Raw genomic sequence first — 21,857 nt, forward strand, 5'->3', positions numbered from 1 at the left:
TGTGTTTCCCTTTAATTTTGTTACGCAGGGAAATCCTCATCAGAGTAGGGTTAGTGAGGCAATTTATATTATTTATACTTTAATAAAATGGCATGCGTTGAACATTTCTCATCCAGTTGTCCACCTCGCATTACTGAACCATCCAGTGTGTTCAGTATTTGGTTGAGGTGCAAAGGAATATAGAGGTAGACCCATAAGGCAGCTAAAGCAGAAGTACGGTTAGCAGAGTTTTGTTAACGCTGACGTATTTGCTTGCTAAAGGCACATGCCTGTCATACAAAAGAATGTTCAGTGACCTGTGAAAAAAAAAGACCCCGCCTCCCCCTTTAGAAAATTCCCCTGGGGAATGGAGGGAAGAATCTGTCAATGCATCTTCAGAGATATGAATGTCATGACAGGTACTAGCTTGTGTGCTTGCCAATAGACACTTGTTGATTCTTGGTTTACTATGCCTAGTGATTTATTCATTCAGTGGCAGGCAAAGCAATTAATAACCCCACAGTCAACAGTGGGTGGTGGGATCAGAATTCTCACATGCTAAGCACACTATTGTTTGCTCAAGTGGAGGGTTGCAAGTGTATAATAGGAAGGAATGTGGTACATATATTAATGATTCATCTTCTGCAACAAGCCCATTTAAAAGATCAAAAAACATTGTTCGACCATCAAATGTGTTTGACTACGTGGATCGGCATAGGCTTTGGATCTAGGTATCCCAGGGGGGTTGCTAAACCTAAGAATAGAATTACACTCCAATACAATGATACAGATTAGGCTAAATATGGATGGGAACCTTAGTGCCTAGAGAAGCAATCTGGCCTAAAACAAGGCTGTGTTTTAACGCCATCTCTTTAATTTTCTAACCATCAGACCTGCTGGAAGAGCTGAATGAACATCGATCCCTTTCCCCCATAAATTTAATATTTATGAATATCAGCATTACCCGTTTGCCGACGCTGTTGCTATCTTTGATATGCCACAAATAGGCCTAAAAAGTATACATCTTCATAGCAATGGTAAGGAAGTCATGTTATCAATAGTATACACAGACACAATGGAAACAAGTTTCCAAAACCTTTATTTGGTAATTTAATTAGGTTGGTAGAGTTCCTAACTGGTCCCAACTCTAGAATAGGAGTAATCTCGACCATTAAATAAATAACAAAATGGTCTCAGTCTAGTTAACATAAAAAGGCCTATACTAAGAAAACCTAACCTTGCCCTCCTTCTCAAAATGACAATATGTTTAAGGGAATTCAAAAAGGAAAAAAAGTGTCTTAAAAGAAATGTCAGAATGCTTTAAATAACAACTCCCTTCCCCGCGTGCAGCACCACAAGGTATAGAGTTTCCTAAAAGGTATAGGTGGACGGCACAGTTCTTTCAGTCATGCACACCGTGGCTTACTAGTACAATTGAAGCCCAGGCCTGAACTGTTAAAGCTTCTGATAGTTCAATCACTTCCTTAGGCTTTGTCTGCCTTGTCATAAATATACAGTTCCACTTTTGACCTTTACTGTACTGTACTGTACAAACGTCCCTATGTCGGAATTGAGCTTAATATACAGCTCCACTTTATCATACAGTTCTACAGAGACTTTCTACTCCCGGGCCCGAGCCTGTCTCACTTCATGGGGGTTCCCTTCCCCACATTTTGTCTCTGGTATCTTTTCACTGTCGAAGACTTTCGAAACTGCAAGGATTTTACATAGAGCTCTGCATGACCACTTCGACCTCTTTCAATAATTCTACAATCCACAATCTTCGTCCTCTTACAACACCAATGCCTCTTGTAGTTTCCGATTCCCTTTGGTTCACCTTCTTGGCCTTTCCCAAAATTCATATGTAAAACCAATACTTCTTGGTATATGTAGTCTCTTATTTTCTTTACTTTGCCTTCTTGGCCTCTTTCATAGATTAACTTTTCCCTCTTGGCATATTCAAAGTTCACATGGTTTGCTTTTCATTCATTCAACTTTCTTAGGGGATCGCGATTGCTTTCTTGCCTTTGATTCCCAATCAACTCAGAACATTTCACAGAGACTTTCGAATGTGTGATTTCGCCTCGCAGGACCACTCTGTTACTTTCTATCCATTCCTTTTACGATTCGACAATTGTCCTTTCCATTACGCGTTTTTTCAGCACACGCGGAACCTTCAACTTTTGAGTTACTTATGCTTTCAACATAAACCAGACTTTTGTTTTACATTCGATAACTCGCCGGTTGTGTTTATCAGCCTTCTTTACATCAACGCCCTTCATGCAGCAATCAAGGCCGTTTCCAGTGCATCCTCTGCTCCTCCCCAACTCTGTCGTTCACCCGGGAGGGTCACAGGCTGCTTTCAAGTACATTGAAGGTTTATTTCTTCTGCTCACTCGGTTTCAGTCTTGGAACACTTATGGTTTCCCAAAAGTGGGAGATTCTCGCCTGGGTCTCTCTCGATTGTCATACCTACAGATCAGCCCCTTGGCCTTCTGACTTGCATCGCCTGATTCGCATCAGACCCGAAAGAGCCGTTCTTTCTCGTACCCAGCCTCGCTCAGAGTGTGCCTGCGCGTACCCTTTCATTCGTCTGAGCACTAGTGTTAACAAGTGGCAGGTGTACATAGTTAGGATTACGTGCCCGACTCTGCCTGACCTTATTACAGGGACAGAGCCAGCGCAAGTCAGTGGAGGTAATCTGCCCGACCGTATTACTCATCTTCCTCGGTTCAGTAGTGTTGCCAATGTAAGGTGGGGAAGAATTATGGGAGCTGTAGTTTCCCATAAAACAAGCAAGGATAGGGTCTAGATAGGCTGTGGAAATAGGGGGATACCATGTCTCGACATCCGATGTTTCTTCCCCACTCGCCGAGCACCCCGTACCCAGATGATCCTCCATCGCTTGTCCACCCCCAAGGTCAGGATCCAAAAGCGATGGCCTCTCCCTGGCAACCCGAGTACGGGATGCCCGGGACTAGGTTGTGAAACACCCTCTGGTTTTTCACACAGTAAACTAAAGCAAAATATTGCTACATATGCAATTATTGTGACTGCACGTGCAACAAAAATAAAGAGTTCAAAAAGGAATATATAGCGTGCACCAATAATAAGGTCCAAATTGATTATTTGGGCTATTCTATGATTAGTAAGAACAAAAAACAGGATGCAAGTGCTCAGATTAAAGTTAGTCCCTTTATTTGGCAAGATGAGGAAATGATGGTTGGAATACTGTAAATTCACCCCAATCCCAATAATAAGGCACTATACGGGCAAAGTACTTCCGAAAATGTAAATGGGGCTGAGCTTCTAGCACTAGACTAGAACTTCTTAAACAGACTGGAAAGTAATCTGAAGAAGAAAATATCACGCCTCCCAGCATCACTCGCCTTTGTGTTAATTAGACATGAATTGGGTATATGATATGTCATTTATAAAGCGCCTGCACACAAGTGTTTCTAGGCGCAACAAGACAAGGGAGGGAAGACATTGGGAGGACAAGACAAACAATTTTACTAGGCCTTGTGTCATTCAGACCGCGCAAGTGCGAGAACAAGAGCTGCAAAGGGAAAGGGGTGGTGGGGGGGGTCAACAGGAGTGCAAGGGCGAAGGAAGGGGAAAACAGGGCAGTAATGTTCTGAACATGTGCAGTGAGAACCGCGCAGCTATGGGTAGTGCAAGGAGAACGACGGACTGTTGGGTTACACTTCCAGCCCCTAAGTGCATGGTAGGCCCGGATGCAGTGCAAGCGGGACTGATCAAGAAAGAGCCTGTTACCCAGTGAGCCAAGAAACCAATCAGTACAGCAGATGGGTAGGTCAGCAGGGGAGGAAGAGAGAAAGAAGAGAAGAGGAAGGTTTGAGCTGATTTCAGAACTTCAGGTGGTCCGACTCAAGTTTGAGAGGGACAGGGAGGCACCTGCAGAGGAGAGAGATCTCCCCCAACCCCTCCCTACTCTCTGCCTGGGAAAGCGTCTAACCCTTAGGAGTTGGAGGTAGTGGAGCGAAAGGCTCAAGAAGGAAGGTAATTGCTTTAGAAGGTATATCCTTTGGAAGAGAGCGTTGGATGTAGTGCGGGCCCTGGCCCCAAAAAGCCTTGTGGACAATGCACAGGGTCTTGAACTTAATCCTTGCAGCCACCAGGAGCCAGTGGAGAGATTTCAGGGATGGAGAGATACGGTCCTTGTTCTCATCTGAGGCTGTTCCTGCTATGGGAATTCAGGAAGAAGTGTTGGCCTTTTTTAGTCCTTGAATGGCACTCGAGGCACCAAACCATTAAGTTGCCCCTCCAACACAGTTCCCACTCTTTTCTGAGATTGTCCAATGAAGATTTAGAAAGCATAGAGGTGGTTTTCTTTCGTGGAGTTATTGCAACAACTGCTCACTTAACATGGTAGCACTTACTTAAAAGAAAAATATAAACAACTCCTGTTAGGTGAACACCTGATGCTCAAATGCAATCCGTCCATAAAAATTATAACACTTCCAGAGTTGTAGTTTATTTCACAGAACATCAACCTCAAAAGGGAAACGCAAATATATAAAACGCAGGCGCCAACCTTGAAGCTGTATTTTTGTGAGGTTCCAATACATCCGAATTACAAAACTCCAATGTTCAGCCAGTGGGTCTACATCACTGTTCTTATCTGAGGCTGTTCCTGGTATGGGAATTGAGGAAGCAGTGTTCACCTTTTTTATACCTGGAATGGCCATCAAGGCAGCAAACGATTAAGTAGCTCCTCCCACATTTTTCATTATTTTCGGAGCTTGTCCAATGAAGATTTTGAAAGCATAGAGAGATGGTTTTCTGTCATGGTGTTACTGCAACAATTGCTCACCTAACATGCAAGCACTCACCAACCAAAATAAAGATAGAAAGAACTCCCGTTAGGTGAAAACCAGATACTCAAATGCAATCCTTCCCTAAATCGTATAATTTCATGGAAAGCATATGTTGATTTAGCAAAATTGAGGCCATGTCGATAACTCCTTGATCCCCTAAGAGAGTCTTTCTCGATGTAAATATAGTGTGCCATAAATCAAGTATGCTATTAAACAGGTTTGCCTGGTCCTGCAATCAACTGCTTAAGGAAATTGATTCCAACCATGCCCAATAATTGGGCAACCCTAAAAAACTCTATAAGAAGCTAGAAATCATGGAATGGTATCTGGATCAAGACCCAGCTACTAGATACAAATATGTTGAACATGCAAGGTTTCATCATAGGCAAAATGAATTGCCAGAGTATTTAAGAATGTTTCCAGATCTCAAACTTGGACATGTCTTCATGCACTTTCTCTTTCATTTATTAGGGACATTGCAGTGATGGAGACAGATTCTACGACTACAGGCTAAGGACAGGTCATGTAGTTTATGTAGGAAGACTGTCCATGTGGAAACATTGAAACATCTGACAAACTGTTGCGCTACGATTGAACTGTGTGAGGCAGAATTCAAAGATTCATGACTGATCTATGCCATTCGTCTTAAAAAGCCTTCTGAAGCTGCCTATGAATGGTAATGACTCGTTCAGGTTCTAATTAAGATGCATAGGTTCTTAGAAGAGAAAGTCTATATTTTTAAATATCCATATTTTGTCATGCCCGCTGCGCAGCGGGCCGCTTACATGCACTAAGTTGGCATCTGCAGCTGCAGTGGCTATTATGCTGCGGGACAGGAAGGGCAGCTCGGCGGCTACAGTCCCGGCGGTGGCAGGTTCCGAGCAACGCTGCAGTACCCAGTTTGTTGGGTCCCAGCCTGGCCTTTCTCCCGGCTTGGCGTTTTAGCTCTCTGTGGAGACAAGCATACACTGTACACTCCTGAAGCCATAAAAGCCAGATTACCTATGACCACAGTGCGTCTCAACGCTCCTTATGTCCTTATGATGGTGCCTAGAATTATTGACAGTCTCTCAGTGCTCTGTTCACCTGCCCAAGCCTGGTTCCTTGTGCTAGTCTCTCCAGACCCGGTATCCTTTCTCCTGTGCCAGCCTTGGTTACTTTTTCTTTCCATTGGTTTGGTCTCAGGCTGCTTCAGGTCTCTGTCCATCCTATGATATGATATGATATGATATGATATGGCATTTGTAACGCGCCTATACACAAGTGTTTCAAGGCGCGACGAGGCAGGGGGGGGGGAACAAGGGGAGAGACAACGATCTTACTAGGCCAGGTGTCATTCAGATCGCGCAAGTGCAAGGGTAGAGGGGAAGGGAAAAGTGCATGGGGGAAAGGGAGAGGGGAAAGTGCAGTACAGGGTTATAAGCATACAGCATACAGGATAAATAACAAGGGCCAGCTGGTGGCAAGTGCGAGGTAAGTGCAAACAAGTGCTGGGAAGGGGGGCTGTATGGATACAGACACAGTCCCGTAGTGCAGGGGTTGCCGTGGAGGCAGTGCAGGGGAGAGTGGCTGGGCCGAGAACGGTGAATGGCCCAGTTGCAGATTCAGTGCAGTTTCAGTAGTATTAGCAGGGGAGAGGGGGAGAGAAAGCGGAGGCAAAGAGGAAGGTTTTGAGGTGCTTCCGGAACCGGAGGTGGTTCTCCTCAAGTTTCAGGGAGGTAGGAAGGCTGTTCCAGAGGGAGGCCCCTGCAGTGGAAAGAGATCCGCCCCCAACTCGTTGTTTGGAGAAGCGGCTGACCCTGAGGGAGTTGGAGGCAGATGAGCGAAGAGCTCGAGAAGGAAGATATTTAGGAAGAGAGAGTTGAAGGTATTTTGGCCCAAGGCCCCAGACGGCCTTGTGGACAATGCAGAGGGTTTTGAACTTGATCCTCGCAGTCACTGGGAGCCAGTGTAGTGATTTCAGTCCTGGAGAGATACGGTCCCTGGGCTTGAGGGCAAGGACAAGTCTTGCAGTCCTGTTCTGGATGAGTTGCAAAGGGCGGAGAGTAGAGGCGGGCAGATTAAGATAGAGGCTGTTACAGTAGTCCAGCTTAGAGAGAACCAGGGCTCTAGAGACAGTGAGCTTCTGGGGGAAGGAGAGGAAAGGAAGGATACCTCTGAGGAGGTGTAGCTGGTAGTGTGACTTCTTAGATACGTCGGATATGTGAGGAGAGAAGGAGAGTGTGGAGTCGAAGATGACCTTACAAGAGTGATAACAAATACTTCCCCTTAATATGTAATAAGCAACCTGGTCCTGCTTATTACAGCCTATTCAGTATTCCTTTTATCCCGGAAGACCTTCCAGCCTTTGAAGCAAGACCTTTTTTCTCCCCTACTCAAACCAACTGCTGCCTGCACATCTCCTGTCAGCATATTGCCTACATTTCTGATATTGGCTGCTCTGCAATGTCCTGGTACCATGTAAATCAGAGGAAGCCATACTTGTGCTACTGGGAGGGGTCTTGGGGGATTTCCGGGTATCCACTCACTCAAGATTCTTTTGGGATAACTCTGTGCCATATCACACAACGGCCGAGTTGGACGAAGCCCAAAGAATGAGAACCATAAAAATCAAACAAACGTGATGCATTTGACATATACGAAATCATGAAATTAAGTTATATGGAATTGTAAGAAATAGATTACTTTTATGGAATTTTTTTTAAAACAAATGTTAAGGATATGATTGTTTTAATATTATAAGAAGTTATTTTGTTAAATGTGTAAACCTTTTGTATGTAAACTGCATACACACCATTTTTTTTAAGTATGCAGTTATCACTACAACAGCCTGCGTTTGTCTTGCTAACCTGGCATTCAAAACGAAGTTACAATGTAAAAAAAAAAATCTTAAATTGGAAGCCACCAGTAACCGTACTGTATATTTGTATTTTTGTGCGAACAACTTTTGTTCACATCATGCATGAAAATAACACCCACCAGCTATTAAACAACGACTAAGGGGAAGTATTTGTTATCACTCTTGTAAAAACACAGGAGAGACATTAAAGACAACACAAATCGGCCCTTGTCGATGATGCTTAGACACTTCTGGCTTGAAAGCCCCCATTAAATTTCATTCTGGTACCTTTAGTCCTGTGTGGTGCTGACAGTACTATGAAACTATAAATGTGCAAATTGTGCAACAGGGAAACCTGGGCTCAAAACCCAGTTTCCTCATTCAACCAACATGTGATCCCGTGAAAGGAAACTGCCTAGATGGGTCTCATTTCCGTTGGTTGCCAAAATTGAGATAACGTAGAAGTGATTCTGTTAAGTGTGCTCCACAACAATAGGCTCAGTCATGTATGGCTTAATAGACGTTTGCTGCATAAAAATATTAATGATAGTAATTTAAATAGTACACCTCACACGATGAATTGGCCACTCATGGCGCAATCACGTTTGAGCTATACTTATTTCCGCCATAAGAAAAAAGGAATAAGGAATTTTTTACCTATAAAGGCACTTCTTCCTTCTGGGTATCTTCATTGATTTCTTAAACACCAAATATCTAAACCCATGTGTTGGAGCCTCAAATGCTTCGTTTAATAAGAGAAAACGCTTAAATAAAAAGGAATTATAAAAACCATGGAAATTTAACACAAATCAGCCTATCTGGCTCATGTCGCAGCGCTTTGAAGCCATAACAATGGCAGTGGGCGTTATACAAATATCAAATAACCAATAACAAGTATTCTGTTCTTCATTTGCCAGAATACATGTGTGTCTATAAAGGATATGTTACATAGTAAATTCTAACCAAAGAATAGAAACAGGCCACCGTTCGGCAGCTTTGAATGCACATTGAAAAAAAAATAGCATGACCACATTAAGACAGCCAGCAGTTCCTGACTCCCATCATGCTCACAGAGGCAGTTGAAGCCTGGTCTTTTTTTGACCCGAGGAGGATCTGGGAACCCTTTCACAAACATTTTGTCCAAGTGATTTGGTCATTTTCTGTCAGAAAAACTTTACTTCACTTGACATGCACCACTATTTACTACCCAAGTAAGATGTATTTATAGTGAAGGTAGGTGCCTGTGTCCTTTTTTTCCTGTTAACATTTCAGTCCTTGGCTGGAAATATGTCATTGACACATGCATCTCGCGTGTGGGCAAGACATCTGTGGAGGACCACCATGCTTTCTGTGCTGGTTACCTTCCAGACAGTCACACTGAAAGAATGCCCAATTTGCCCAGTACTAAGCCACGTGAGTGAGGCTTTTGTCTGTGCAGCACACTTAACAAATTCACAGATGTATTCTGGTTAACGAAGAGTACAAAAACATGACCCAGTTACGTTAAAATGGTGTTACATTTTCATGGCTTTTATCATTACTAAAGTGTTTTCTCTACCATTTAAATAAGTGTTTATTATTCGATCCCTGCACATTAATGCATATATTCAATGTTCATGAATATCAATGAAAATCCCTGGCTAAAGAAATTGTATAATACAATATTTGGTGGGCAAGAGGGCTTGCCAGGGATAGGGAAAGGACTTATCTGCGTGACGAGTTCACCAGTACACTTTCTTTTACTCTTGTTCACTCACCCAGCCAAGAAGCTGTGGCCATGTGGTCTACGTCGTCCAATTGGACAAAGCCAGAAAAGACAACTATTTTTAGTACACAACTCACCGCGGGTAAGAAAAAAAGCGAGACCTTCCCCTGCCTTCAATGCAATAACTGCAACAACGTTGTGAGTTATGTTAGACATCCCCGCTCAGGTGCTAAGATCAAACGGAGGGACTTCGCCACATGCAACTCAAGCTGACTTATCTACGGACTTAGCTGCCCCTGCGGGATATACTACGTGGGACAGACCTCACGTAGAGTCAAAGAACAGTGAAATTAACATAAAAGCAGTATACGCACAAATCACACCAAATAGCCAGCGGCAAGACAATACATTTCATTAAGACACACTATTGTACAACTAAAGTTGATTGTACACAGATCACCAAGAGGGAGTGACCTGGGAAAGGAAACCGAATAAAAAGGGAATTATACTGGATTAAGAAGCTAGATTGCTTGAGCCCGAATGGAGTGAATGAGTACTTCCATCTAGGAGCATTCTTGTGATTGTCATATATTGTGCAAGTGCATTAAATTGCTGAACACGACATGTGCAAATTGTCGGCTGACCACTGACATGAAAACTGTAGATTGTGAACATGGCTGCATCTGAGACATTCAACTGGAGAGGTTTCCCCCACCCCCATATTTGCATCTGACACAAAATGTGTAGCACATCATGTAACGTGTAGATACAGTGACGTTATGTTTAATAATCAGAGTCTCAGGATTAGTCTGATTTTGAGAAGATTGTCTCGATTTCTCAAAGATTGCCAATAAGAAGTGCTTAAATATTAGCGAAGCACAAGTGCAATAGACAAGGCTGACATGATAGAACAGACCTAACCTTATGAATAGACACAGCAGTCCAGACTTCTGGCAAGTGGCAACAATAAGGAATAGCTTTTCACTGCTGGGTGATCCTTTAATTAATACTTTAAAAACTTGTATTGGGAGGACTGTGGTAGTACATCCGCTTTACTGAGTGCAGCGTTCCCCATTTCACATTGGAGATTGAGTGTGAAAAGATCATCATGCACAGGCAACAGAACTCTAATAGTGAGTCACTGACTTATATGCAATGTAAATCTCCAAAGTAACTCTTGGTACGATTCCCACCTCGCCACCCTTAAAAGCAAGTGTAGTGTGGCTGAGAGGAAGTGGAGGGCATCGGGAGCACCCTCTGACAAACTGGCCTGCCGACTGCTCCAACGGCAGTACAGACTCTCTGTCCTCTATAAGAAAATAGCCTACATCCAAAGCCGCGTCTTTGCGGCATCTAACAACTTGGCCGAACTTTTCAAAATCTGCAAGGAGCTGGCCAATCCTGCTGCAGTCTCCTCAGTCACCGCCACCGCCACCGCCGCCGCCGCCGCCACCACCACGTCTTCGGCCACTTCCCCTCTTTTCTCCTCCTTTCCCCTGTTCAACCCTGTTTCTAGACAAGTCCGATCTGTGAAAGTCTTGTCAAAGCAGGTTCTCCCCTGCTCATCCAGAACCATCAAGGGACACATCGACACCCTGGCTCCAGTCTTGGACGATTTCTGCAATCCCTCCTTCGCCACTGGAACCTTCCCCTCCCCCCCATAAGTACTGCCTTGTGACTCCCTTCTTAAAGCCCTCTGCCGATCCTTCCGATCCGGCTATCGTCCGATCTCCATCACTCCTTTCCTGGGCAAACTCCTGGAAAAGCTGGCCATCGCCCAGCTTAATCTGCATACTGAATCTGTTGGTTGTCTCCACAACCACCAGTCTGGCTTCAGAGCTGCCAGAAGCACGGAAACTGCTCTGCTGAACACCCGTGAAGACTTGCTCTCTAATCTTGACTCTAATCTTCCTTCTTCCTCATTCTCCTTGAACATACCTCTGCTTTTGACACGGTCAACCATGCCATGCTGCTCAATCGCCTCCATGACAACCTGGGTATCACTGGTCAGGCCCTGTCCTGGTTGACCTCCTTTCTCACTGATCAACCATCCCAGGACCAACTGGGGCCTTTCCTCTCTTTTATTTCTCTCTCTACTTATGGTGTTCCCCAGGGGCCCAACCGTTCTCCCTTGCTATTCAACCACGACCTGGCATCTCTGGGCTACCGCATCGCTGCATTTGGTTTTAACTTTCAGTATTATGCGGATGATAGCCAACTCTCCTTCATTCTCCCCTCAGCCACCTCAGCTCCTTCTCTCATACCAGACTGTCTGGCGCAATTCAGTAATGGTGTGCTGCCAGTGATCTCTGCCTTAATGCCAGTAAGACAGAGATCCTCCTCATCGGACACCTGCTCCCTCCTTTCCTCTCTCTCTGGTCGCCCACCCTGGGCCATCTTCCTGCGAGGCCAAGAACCTTGGTGTCATCTTTGACTCCAACCTCTCCTTCTCTCATCACATCTCCGACGTCTCTAAGAAGTCACACTTTCAGCTGCACCTCCTCAGAGGTATTCTGCCTTTCCTCACTTTCCCCCAGAGGCTCAAGAGCCATGGTCCTCTCCAGGCTGCACTATTGCAACAGCCGCTTTCTACATCCGCCAGTCTCTACTCTGCTACCTTTACAACTCATCCAGAACAGGACTGCGAGACTTGTCCTTGGCCTCAAGCCCAGGGATCGTATCTCTCCAGCTCTGAAATCTCTGCAATGGCTCCCTGTGGCTGCAAATATGAAATTCAAGACCCTTTACATCATCCACAAGACTTTCTGGGGCCTCGCACTGCACTACCTCAAACTTTCTCTTCCTAAACATCTTCCTTCTCGACCTCTCCGCTCATCCACCTCCAATTCTCCAAGCGGAGAATGAGGGGCAGATCTTTCCTCAGCTGGGGCCTTTCTCTGGAACAGCATACCTGCCTCTCAAATTTCAACAGAACCACTTCCGTAAGCAACTCAAGACCTTCCTTTTTGCTTAACTTTCTCGCTTCCTCTCCCCTGCTAATGTTCCTGATAGCTCCGCACACTGGTCTCCTGGCCACCCCTGAACTCTGGCCCAGGCTCCTGCATGTCCAGTTGCCCTTGCATTGTCTCTGGGCTCCCTCAGCACTTAAGGGTCTGTATCTGTAACCCTAGAGTCCCTTCTCTTTGCACTTAAGAGCCACTCTTTGGCAGCACTTATTGAATCACCTCCACTTTTTACCCCCCCACACACACCCTTGGTACTTCCTCTTCCCTGCACTTGCGCGATCTGAATGACAAGGCGTAGTAAGATTGTTGTTTGTCCTCCTTCTTTTTCCCCCTCCTTGTTTTGTCGCACCTCGAAAAACTTGTATACAGGCGCGTTATAAATGACATATAGCAGCTCATCTTTACACAGACATGTGAGCGATGCACACTTTTGCCTGCTTTTCTCAAAAAGTGTTAAACATTTTTTTGTATTATGATGCAGTAGCCAATACTTTTTATACATAACATGAGTGCACAGTTCTCTTACAACATGACACGATCGAAGCATATTATTTTCAGATACTAATTCACATTAAAAACTGTAAGAAGGGACTGAGAATAGCTTTATGTAGATGTGACATATTGTAAAAGTTATTTACATATTGTTTTACCCGGTACCACTAATCGAAGCGGGTGGGAGCAGTGCTCCCCTACTTTTTTTTTTAATTAGGTTTACAGTTACAATACTTTTAATTTAAAAAGAAACTGTTCTGAAATAGTTTTATTTTAAAATAAAAGTGTAGGAAGAAGTTAAAACTTGCACTTCAGTGCATTGCACTGAATGTTCACTTAAACAGCAGACGGGTTTGTTTAGGGGTTTTTATGGAGCATGGGAACGGGGCCTGGCGATGGGGCTTGTGGGGAGCGGGAACAGGCCAGCAGGGACTATAGTTCCACTACTACTTTTCGTACACTTCAACCACTGCCCAGTATGCTATTGCACCACGAGCGTGTTCATCTATGACGTCATCCCGAGGCAGAGATGCCCCGATGACATGTATATAATAAGCAGCCATCTGTTTTTTTACCGCATGGCTGGGCAAGCAGAGGATACTAGCATGGACTATCGTTTTCTATGGTAATACGTTTCGAATGTTTATTTAGCATTTTCAACAGGCCTACCATGGGCCATGTGATGAAGAATAAAGTAGTTTTATTCCAATTCTTCATTTTTACTTGAATCTTAGACCTACACTTTTTTATCCATGCGAGAGAGGAAGCACGTTTATCACAAGGGTCCTTGATCCCTAAAGAGTTGGAGACCACGATTCAAATCCTACTAAGTTAGGGTTCCCCTGCTTTTTACATCAGTTTCAAAAAAAACTGGAGTTATCTTTGGAGTTAGTTGAAACAGAATTGCTTGTATATGTTTTGTTGATAGGGTGCCATCACCTGTACTGAGGATTCATCCTAGTGTTTTGTAGTTTGTCAATATTTACATACACAGCTTGGACTGGTATTGCAAGACCTACACCAGGTGAATGATCACAAATGAAACCTTGACAGAACTACTATGATGTAATGACTAAAAATACGTGCAAGTCTTAAGGATCATGATGTGGGATATATTGACCCCACTCAACAGTATTTCCCCACATCACCAAGCTGCATTTGCTCAAGAAAACAGCGCTGTCACGATCCATGCCCCTGATCCCCTCAGGAATAACAGCCTCCTGGCAGCAGTGGGGCTAAAGCCCTTCACACTGGCCCCAAGGGCCTTAAAGCTCCATCAGAAACATACATGAGTCAGTCCTGGCACCTTTGGCGCCAGGCTCATTATCAGAAATAAAGCAATACGAGTTTTGGACCTTAATCCAACATGTAGGCCTATTAGACAGTTCAGTTCTTTAGAACCAAGCCATGCGGTCTAGTGTTTTGGGTGTGGCTGGGCCTGGAACTACTTGGCCTGGAACTACTCTACCTGGGCTATTTAAACAACACCCAAACAGCAGAACATGCTTTGCGTTATTCTGCACTCCTGCAGCATAACGCTCATATTGTCCAGCTCCTGCTCATCTGCTTCTCCGGCGGCCCGATCCTGAAGCTCTAGATCCAGATTCCATTAATAACCTGGAAGAACAAGAACAGCATTAGCAAGCAAGAACACTTACCTGTGAAGTAACCGGTCTTGAATCCATCCTGCGCTTCGCTTACCTCGCCCATATCCGGTTTCACCGCAACCTGCAAGGGAGAAGTAACAAGGTCAGCATTAATAAAGCACTTACCTTGGCAAGCAGCGCTTCAATCGCTCATCACTCCGCAACATCACTGCAACTTGTACAAAGAAGAGAAGAGAACACAGGTTAGCAATTAACACCAATAAACAGCGCAGCGCTCCGCGCATCACTAACTCAACGTGGTCTTCGCCATAGGCACGGCAACTCCGAGATCGCAACCATCCCTGTGATAACAAAGACATTGTTAGGGAACAGCATAGTGAAGCAAGACGCCGAGAAGACAGAGAAAACAGAGGGAACAAAAGACAGAATAAAGACGGAAAAGACATTATAACTCACCTGGAAGACAACAAGCAGAGTCGGAGTCACAGCCGGTCTGGACCCGACATAAGGGCACACGGACCAGTGAAGCAACTAGGTCCATGGAACGCCCGCACCAACCACGCGCCCCTGCACAGAGACGAAGGACGGAGAGTTCAATGCACAAAAACCTAAGGTGAGCGATAACGCCAAGGGAGGGGATTTGGATCAGAGGGAGGTGGGAGTCCACCCATCACAGAACCAGTATTTTAACCCTCCATCCTCCTGTTATAGGCGTTAGCCAACGTCTGGCACATAACCAAGTAGAGAGGGGTCCGGGATAGCGCTTCGACCTCCATCCAGTATCGTGTGGTGCCCCTGTTGATACCAGGTGAGCGTAACAAGCAAATGGCTGGGCTGGCTCCTGTGTGCACCATGGACTCAAAACCGTGTTTTTGCAGCAACAAAAAGATGGCTGCACCGTCCTGCCAAGCACACTTCAGGCAGGATGGAACAAGGGGACACACTGAAAAAGGATGCCAGTGTGTTCTGAAACATAAATGGAATCAAGTGAGAAGGCAGCACTGCTTTGCTGAAAACCCAAAGCTCCCCTTCAAATTGAAACTTTTCACCCTTTAAAAATGCTGCTTTGACGCTAATTCCATTTTTTCTGTCTTAAACTACTATTATTAAAAAGGCCCTGCCATGCTCAGGATATTTCATTGTGCCTCACCAAAACCAGGCATAATCCCTGAATGACAGGCCCTGTCAAACCAACTCTGAAAGAAATCAACAAGAAACGTACACTTGTACTCACACAAGAAAACACGTTAGTTTCTTTAAAAATTGTCATGATGCCCGCTTCCGGGGAGCCGGTTCAAGCCCTGCGTCCCCGAAAGCAGACATCCAGTCCCCAAGGAAGGACCCAGCAACCCCGTATAGGGGCCCTTTGGACAGTGTCACCTTGGGGACAGAAATGGAAAAGTCTGGAAGATTACCAGAAAAGCATCCATGTTGCAAATGCAAATTTTTGTACATACATCCCTTATGATAATCCACACCCATGTACAAAGTTATAGAATGCTGAGTAATATTAATCCCATAAGTGTGAAAAACTGGTAGAAGGGCGAAACAAGGTCTCACAGACTTGAGGATTGGACTGCAATGGGCTGCACAAAATATGTAATCTGTGTATATAATTTGCTAAGAGATTGCAATTGTATAAATGTATGTTTGCGGCAAAATCGGATTTTAGTTAAAGTAACTGTGGGAGGTTTTTGGATATTGTAAAGCTAACACCATATTTCTGACATAATTTTCCTGAAATCCAACCAGCTCAGAGCGAGGCGGAGACTATCTCCCTTGTCTTGTTAGAGGCGAGTTTAGTTAAGCCTGCCCCAGTCATATACTTTGTTTCTGTGTCAGGGACTCTTATTTATAATGCCTAGGGGCATCAGAAGACAGACACTCTTCCTGATTTTCCTGTGCCGGCGTCCTGTTCCTGTTCCATCCAGACTCCAGATCCCAAGTATTGCTGACCCTACTCCAGGGCCCACTGCAAAACCCAAGCATTGCTGATCCTGCTCCAGCAAGGCCTAAATACTGAAAACCTGCTAAAATCCCCAAATAACCAAGGGGAAAGCTGTGGTGTTTTTGGGAAGAATCCTGATACCACTAACTGCATCCAGAGGTACCTGTGCCATCCAGCTGATCTGTAGTATCCAGTGACCAGAAGGTAACCAGAACTGCCCAGCCGTTTGCCAGGCGACCTGCCGTGTAGTGACCAGAACCGTTGACAGTCCAAAATCCAAAAACTAAAAAGTGGACTGAGTATCAATTGCCACCTCATCTAAATCCATAGCCTATCTTGTCTCTGTCCTTATCCCATTCTCTAAGTCACCATATCCTTATACTGATAACTTGTTCAAACTGTTAGAATCATTCTTGCAACCCTGCCCTTGATTTCTAGTGTTAGCACCACGTTTCTCTTCATTTCTGTCTTGCATAGATCCTAAGACATTAGCGATATTGTGTTTAAATAAATACATTTTCCCTTAAGAAAAGGGGTACACAGCGTGAAGGGTTACAACTGCAGCGTAACTTTTGATATTCACGGGTGACGTTCCTCTTTTCTTAGCCATTAAATATAGCTTAAGTAAGATTTGCCTTTCAATTTTAAAACCATTTCCTCTTTTCACTGCTCTATTTTCCTAAAGACGAATTTCACTCTATCTTGCATAACTCACCCAATTTACCAGCTAGAGACCAAATTTCACCTCCATAGTGTACCTGTGATCTATAGCTAATCCAAATCAATGTATTTCAACAGTTTATATTAAAATTCATTTAGATAATTTCAGGGGGGAAATCGCAAAATTTGCAGTTTCCAACGTGTCATTTTGCTGCAATATGTTTTAACCCTGCCACTCATTTTCGAAATATATGCTTTTTGTAATCCATTCTTTGTGATTGTTAGTGTATTTGCACCGTTGCTTTAGTGAGAAATTATATTTGCTTCAAGGTTTTTCACACACATTCATTATTTAATTGTCCATGTCCTAGTGTCATTTTATAACATTGTGAGGGGTTTAAAATCCGTATTTCTCTCTTATTTGGGGAGGGAAGGTCAGATTTGAATTCTGTTTCCCATTTGTCATTCCTGATTAGCTGATGCTTCTGTTTATCCACTCAGAATGTATTATTTGTGGGTTGAGGGAACAATGCAGGGGGAAATTCTAACTTGGGTGCTATCTTTCCTAAATCAAAAAGTGCTCCTATTCCGCTGTGCTGTGTATACGTTTCATTAGTAGGTTAAACCCAGTGTATTGTTCACATTCTCACTGTTATCACCCCACTGGTGATTGCTGCCCCATATTAAAAAGTGTACGATTGCTTTTAATTTTCAAATAAGTAAATAAATATTTTACCAACCAGCCGGGTTCATGGTCCACTGTGACCCAGGGTATTTCAAAAGGGGGTGTGATATGAGTGGTGTACCATCTCAATATTGAAACCATATAAAAAGATAAGCATTTCAGTTGTGCACTGCATACTAGACCGAGACCCAGGTTTGCGTTGCCCGACTGAAATGCTTAACAATGATACCTTAATATAACGGATATTTGTATGCGTTTAGATTGTAGATCCTATTAAGGAGGAACAGAAAAATGCAAGATTGAGTGCTCCTGAGGAAGGAGGTTGCCCCAAAATGCGCAGAGCTGACAAAAATCATCCTACTGTTTTGTACAGATGTGATGGTGTTTCTCTATGTTTTTGTCTTTACTTTGCAACAAAAAAGAAGAGAAAAAAATATATGTTTTCTTATATTGAAACAGAGTGGAAGTGATTTCTTAAATTTTATTCAAACATTTTTGGGCAAAAATAACGCTCCTGTTGGGGGCCTTTTTTGTAAAATTAGTATTCTATTTTGAAGAATCGAGTGGTATCCAGTAGCAAAAGCTGTGCGGGAGATACGAGTGTCCCACAGAGTGTGGGCACTTCCGGTAGGTTCTCGTTGCAATGGTCTTTCCCAGTTTACATGGTGTTGGGAGTACACAATCTTTTGGATGGGATATGTTTGCCACCTACCACACATTTCGTTTTTCTCCCTTCTCTCGCACCATCCTGGACATGTGTGAGCCACATGCTGCTATTGCCTGTGCCGGCTGGTGGCTGGTGAAGGCTCCTTTGAGGGCGTTAAACATCTAGTCCTCCATTTACTGATCTTGCTTGTATCCACATACTAACCAGCGAGGAGGACCTATGCCAATTCAAGCTTATTCATTTTATCAGCCTCAGAAGAAAGACCAGCTTTACAGGCTCATTCAGGAAACAACGTGGCCACTGCTGCTTACACACAAATCTCTGCAGCAGGTGAATCAACTGAGGTACCTTATACATTATATTAAAGTGATCTACTGTGTAGGTTTGTCGGCTAAAGGATATCTGAAAAACATAAGAGTTGCTTCATGAGAAATGTAAGTCTGGATGGGAAAATCGGAGATAAATCAAATGAGATTGATGTGAGGCTTTACATTAATCGTAGCCAATATCGTTGCTCTGGGCAGTCTTGTATACCATTGTTTAGCCTGTGACTGATTTGCCTACAATGGTTTGGAAGGCTATTAGCGAAACACAACCACTACTGTTTATAATTGATGCCAGGACATTTTGGTTTTAGAGTGTCTGAAAAAGAGGAAGAGGCGTGGGTGCTTGGTTTACTACACCTAGAGAATAAAATTTAGCCTGTTAAGGTCCAAAAAGACTGTTATAAGTAGGGGTTGCTTGTGTTCTTATGCTGAGGGAACATGGGCTAGCAGTACACAACAAACTGCTATTGGTGGCAGGACCAAGACTGGTTTGGGAACAGTTGGCCAGTCTTCTGGAATGGTGCAGAACAGCTAGAATGGAAGGTTGCCCCAGAGCAATACTAGTGGGCTATGATCAAACTAAAAACTTCCATCCTTCATTTAAAAGCAAAGTGTCATTCAAAAGGCTAGGCCTGGAAAGTATGTCGCCCACAACCCACACTTGTGATGTCACCTCCCAGGCCATCACAGGTGTCAGATTTGTCTCCAAAAGGCTACTTTTCACCCATCCCCCTTGTCCCCACCAGTCTGCAAATGTAAAATGTGACACCCATGGATGGGGAACCCGATTGTAAAGCAAGCAGTCCAGTACTTCCCCCACAGTGACCCCCCCAAACATGTTCCTCAGAAGGCAGGGGCGGCTCAATCGTCGTTTCTGCGAGCGGCCTCGTTACGCCCCGTGCTCCATCCCGTTCTGTTGCCGCATAGAAGCTTTGAGATGCTCGGACTGTTACAAATCCAAGTAATGCATTCTTCGGTTAATGCTAGCAGATCATATTCCTAAAAATTACGTATTCAGAAGTATGAGAATACAAGTGAAGAGAGAAAGTAAAAACACTGAATCCTGCGTTCGGCATTATACTGCGTTCAGTTTCCTGCTTTTCAGAAGCCACCATTCTCCCCTAACATAGGACTGCATTTTATGAAAGAGAAAACACTGTTTGTTATGCACTGTGATCAAATGTTACCAACGCGGACGACACGCTTTGCCTGCTAAAATGCCTGGCTGCGTCAGAGCAAAGCTCATGCTCTAAATCTTTGCACAAGCACAACAAAGGATGCACACGGCTGAGACTTTTAATGATTGAGACCGGTGCATCCAGCCAACAGAAAAGAGAAAATGCAGCAACCACCAAACCGAGGCTACCAAATGAGATATATATATATATATACACACACACACACACACACACACACACACACACTATATAACCGCCATTCGTGCATTCGTGCCTATAGCCGGTGCTCGAGCGAGACAAATATTCACGGGAGAAGCATGCCCAGTGGAAGAATATGCCGTACGCTCAATACTGCCAGCTACCCGCCCCAAACCCCCCCCCCCCCACCCCCCACTACACCCCTATTCCCCCCTTTGCTGGCTTCCTCGGGGGATGTCAAAAGAAACGTCTCATTAAGACACGACCCGTGCTACTACACAATCAGGCTAACACTTTGCTGCCATCTTCTGGACGCAAAAAAGAATGCTGCGTTGGGTACTAAACCCAACCGACTTAAAAAAAACGGGGGGCGCCAGTGCAGGGAAAGTTTCATTTGTAAAATAGCTCAGCGAATCGATTTCAGATCAGTGTGCAACTTGCATATACTGTTATAAATCATACAGGGCAGACTACCAGTATCAATCAAGCCCCCCAAACCTCCCCCATCACATGTTTGACGGTAAATCCGCTGGCATACCGTCCAAGGGATTTAGCTTTACCGAGACTTGGTCCTGTGGATTTACCATGAGATTGTAAATAGTGGTAGGCTGTGTTCGTCCTCATTTTTTGGAGTCCTTAGGACTCCATGGGGATTTCGGGGGGCATTCTGCTGACAAGGTGGTGGATTTTCCTTCAGCTTTTTTGCTGGACGAAAATCCTCCACCTCACCGCCAAACCTGTACAACAGCGGTGCGGTAATGTGGCAGTAACTGAATTACCACCTAATTACCGCAATTTGTTTACTAGTCCGTCGTACTCGTAATGAGGCCCAAAGAGTAACCATTACAAATGAGTATAAACAGCATCGAGAAAGGAGGATAAGAGTTAAATCTGCCTTTGACCAGCATACTGGAAATGATACTCCTTGTTATTGTGTCAGGAAGACACTGTATGGGCTCATACGTCCCTTGTGCACACACGCCAGCATGCACGTAGGCGCGTTAGACACACCAGATGGCGTCACCACTTCAATAGAAGGAACTGAAGTGCAGGAAAAGGCGCAGTTACGGCAGTGAATGCTTGTTTCAGTATGGAATGATCAAGAAGCCCTTTAAAACCTGCGCACACTGCACAGAAGTGCAGGAGAAAGTGCAGATACTACAGTTGGTGCAACAGTGCTGCCTGGAAGTATAGTGTCACCGAGTGCCTTTCTGGTGGCGTAAGAGAGGTAGTAAGTGTGCGCTGCTCCATACCTTTCTGTGAAATAGTTGTGGTTACGCAGAAAGTTGATCCACTTGGCTTTAACTTGCACAGTGCACTTATTAAAGAACCTGTAGTAATGCCATTAGTTGATGCCACAGTGGATCTAAGAATTGAGCAAATGGAAGTGGAATGCTTACCCAAACCATTTACCATCAAAAACTAAAACAGAGAATAAATGGAAATCTCATGGATGATAAATTTACAAATTATTTGTTTTGCCACTACCATGCATGCCACTAACATTTCTACAGAGCATACTGCAGCTTTTCACTGTTTCTCCGCTTCTCATAGTATTTCATCTTACAAATCTCAAATCATTTTGGGAAACTAGAGTGATGGTGAGGATTACTTCCTACAAATGAAAAAGAGCCGGGAAAAGGAGTCTGCCTGTAAGCCTGCAAGGTCACCATCTAAAACTTCAACATCTATCTATAAGCGATTGGCAAGTGAAAGCGGTCTGTGGTCGGGAAGACTGTTTTCTGTTTGGATCCCGACGCTCTCCT

The 21,857-nt window shown here is 44.2% G+C and overlaps 1 protein-coding gene across 1 annotated transcript in view; it reads right to left on the reverse strand.

The window, feature by feature from the left end:
- PDHX (pyruvate dehydrogenase complex component X) overlaps window positions 1–21,857 on the reverse strand; it is a 1,431,343-nt gene that overhangs the window by 1,174,206 nt on the left and 235,280 nt on the right. The gene's annotated exons all lie outside the window — the stretch shown is intronic.

This window comes from Ambystoma mexicanum, chromosome 11 (genome assembly GCF_040938575.1).
Source record: "Ambystoma mexicanum isolate Mex_15411 chromosome 11, UKY_AmexF1_1, whole genome shotgun sequence".
NCBI lineage: Eukaryota > Metazoa > Chordata > Amphibia > Caudata > Ambystomatidae > Ambystoma > Ambystoma mexicanum.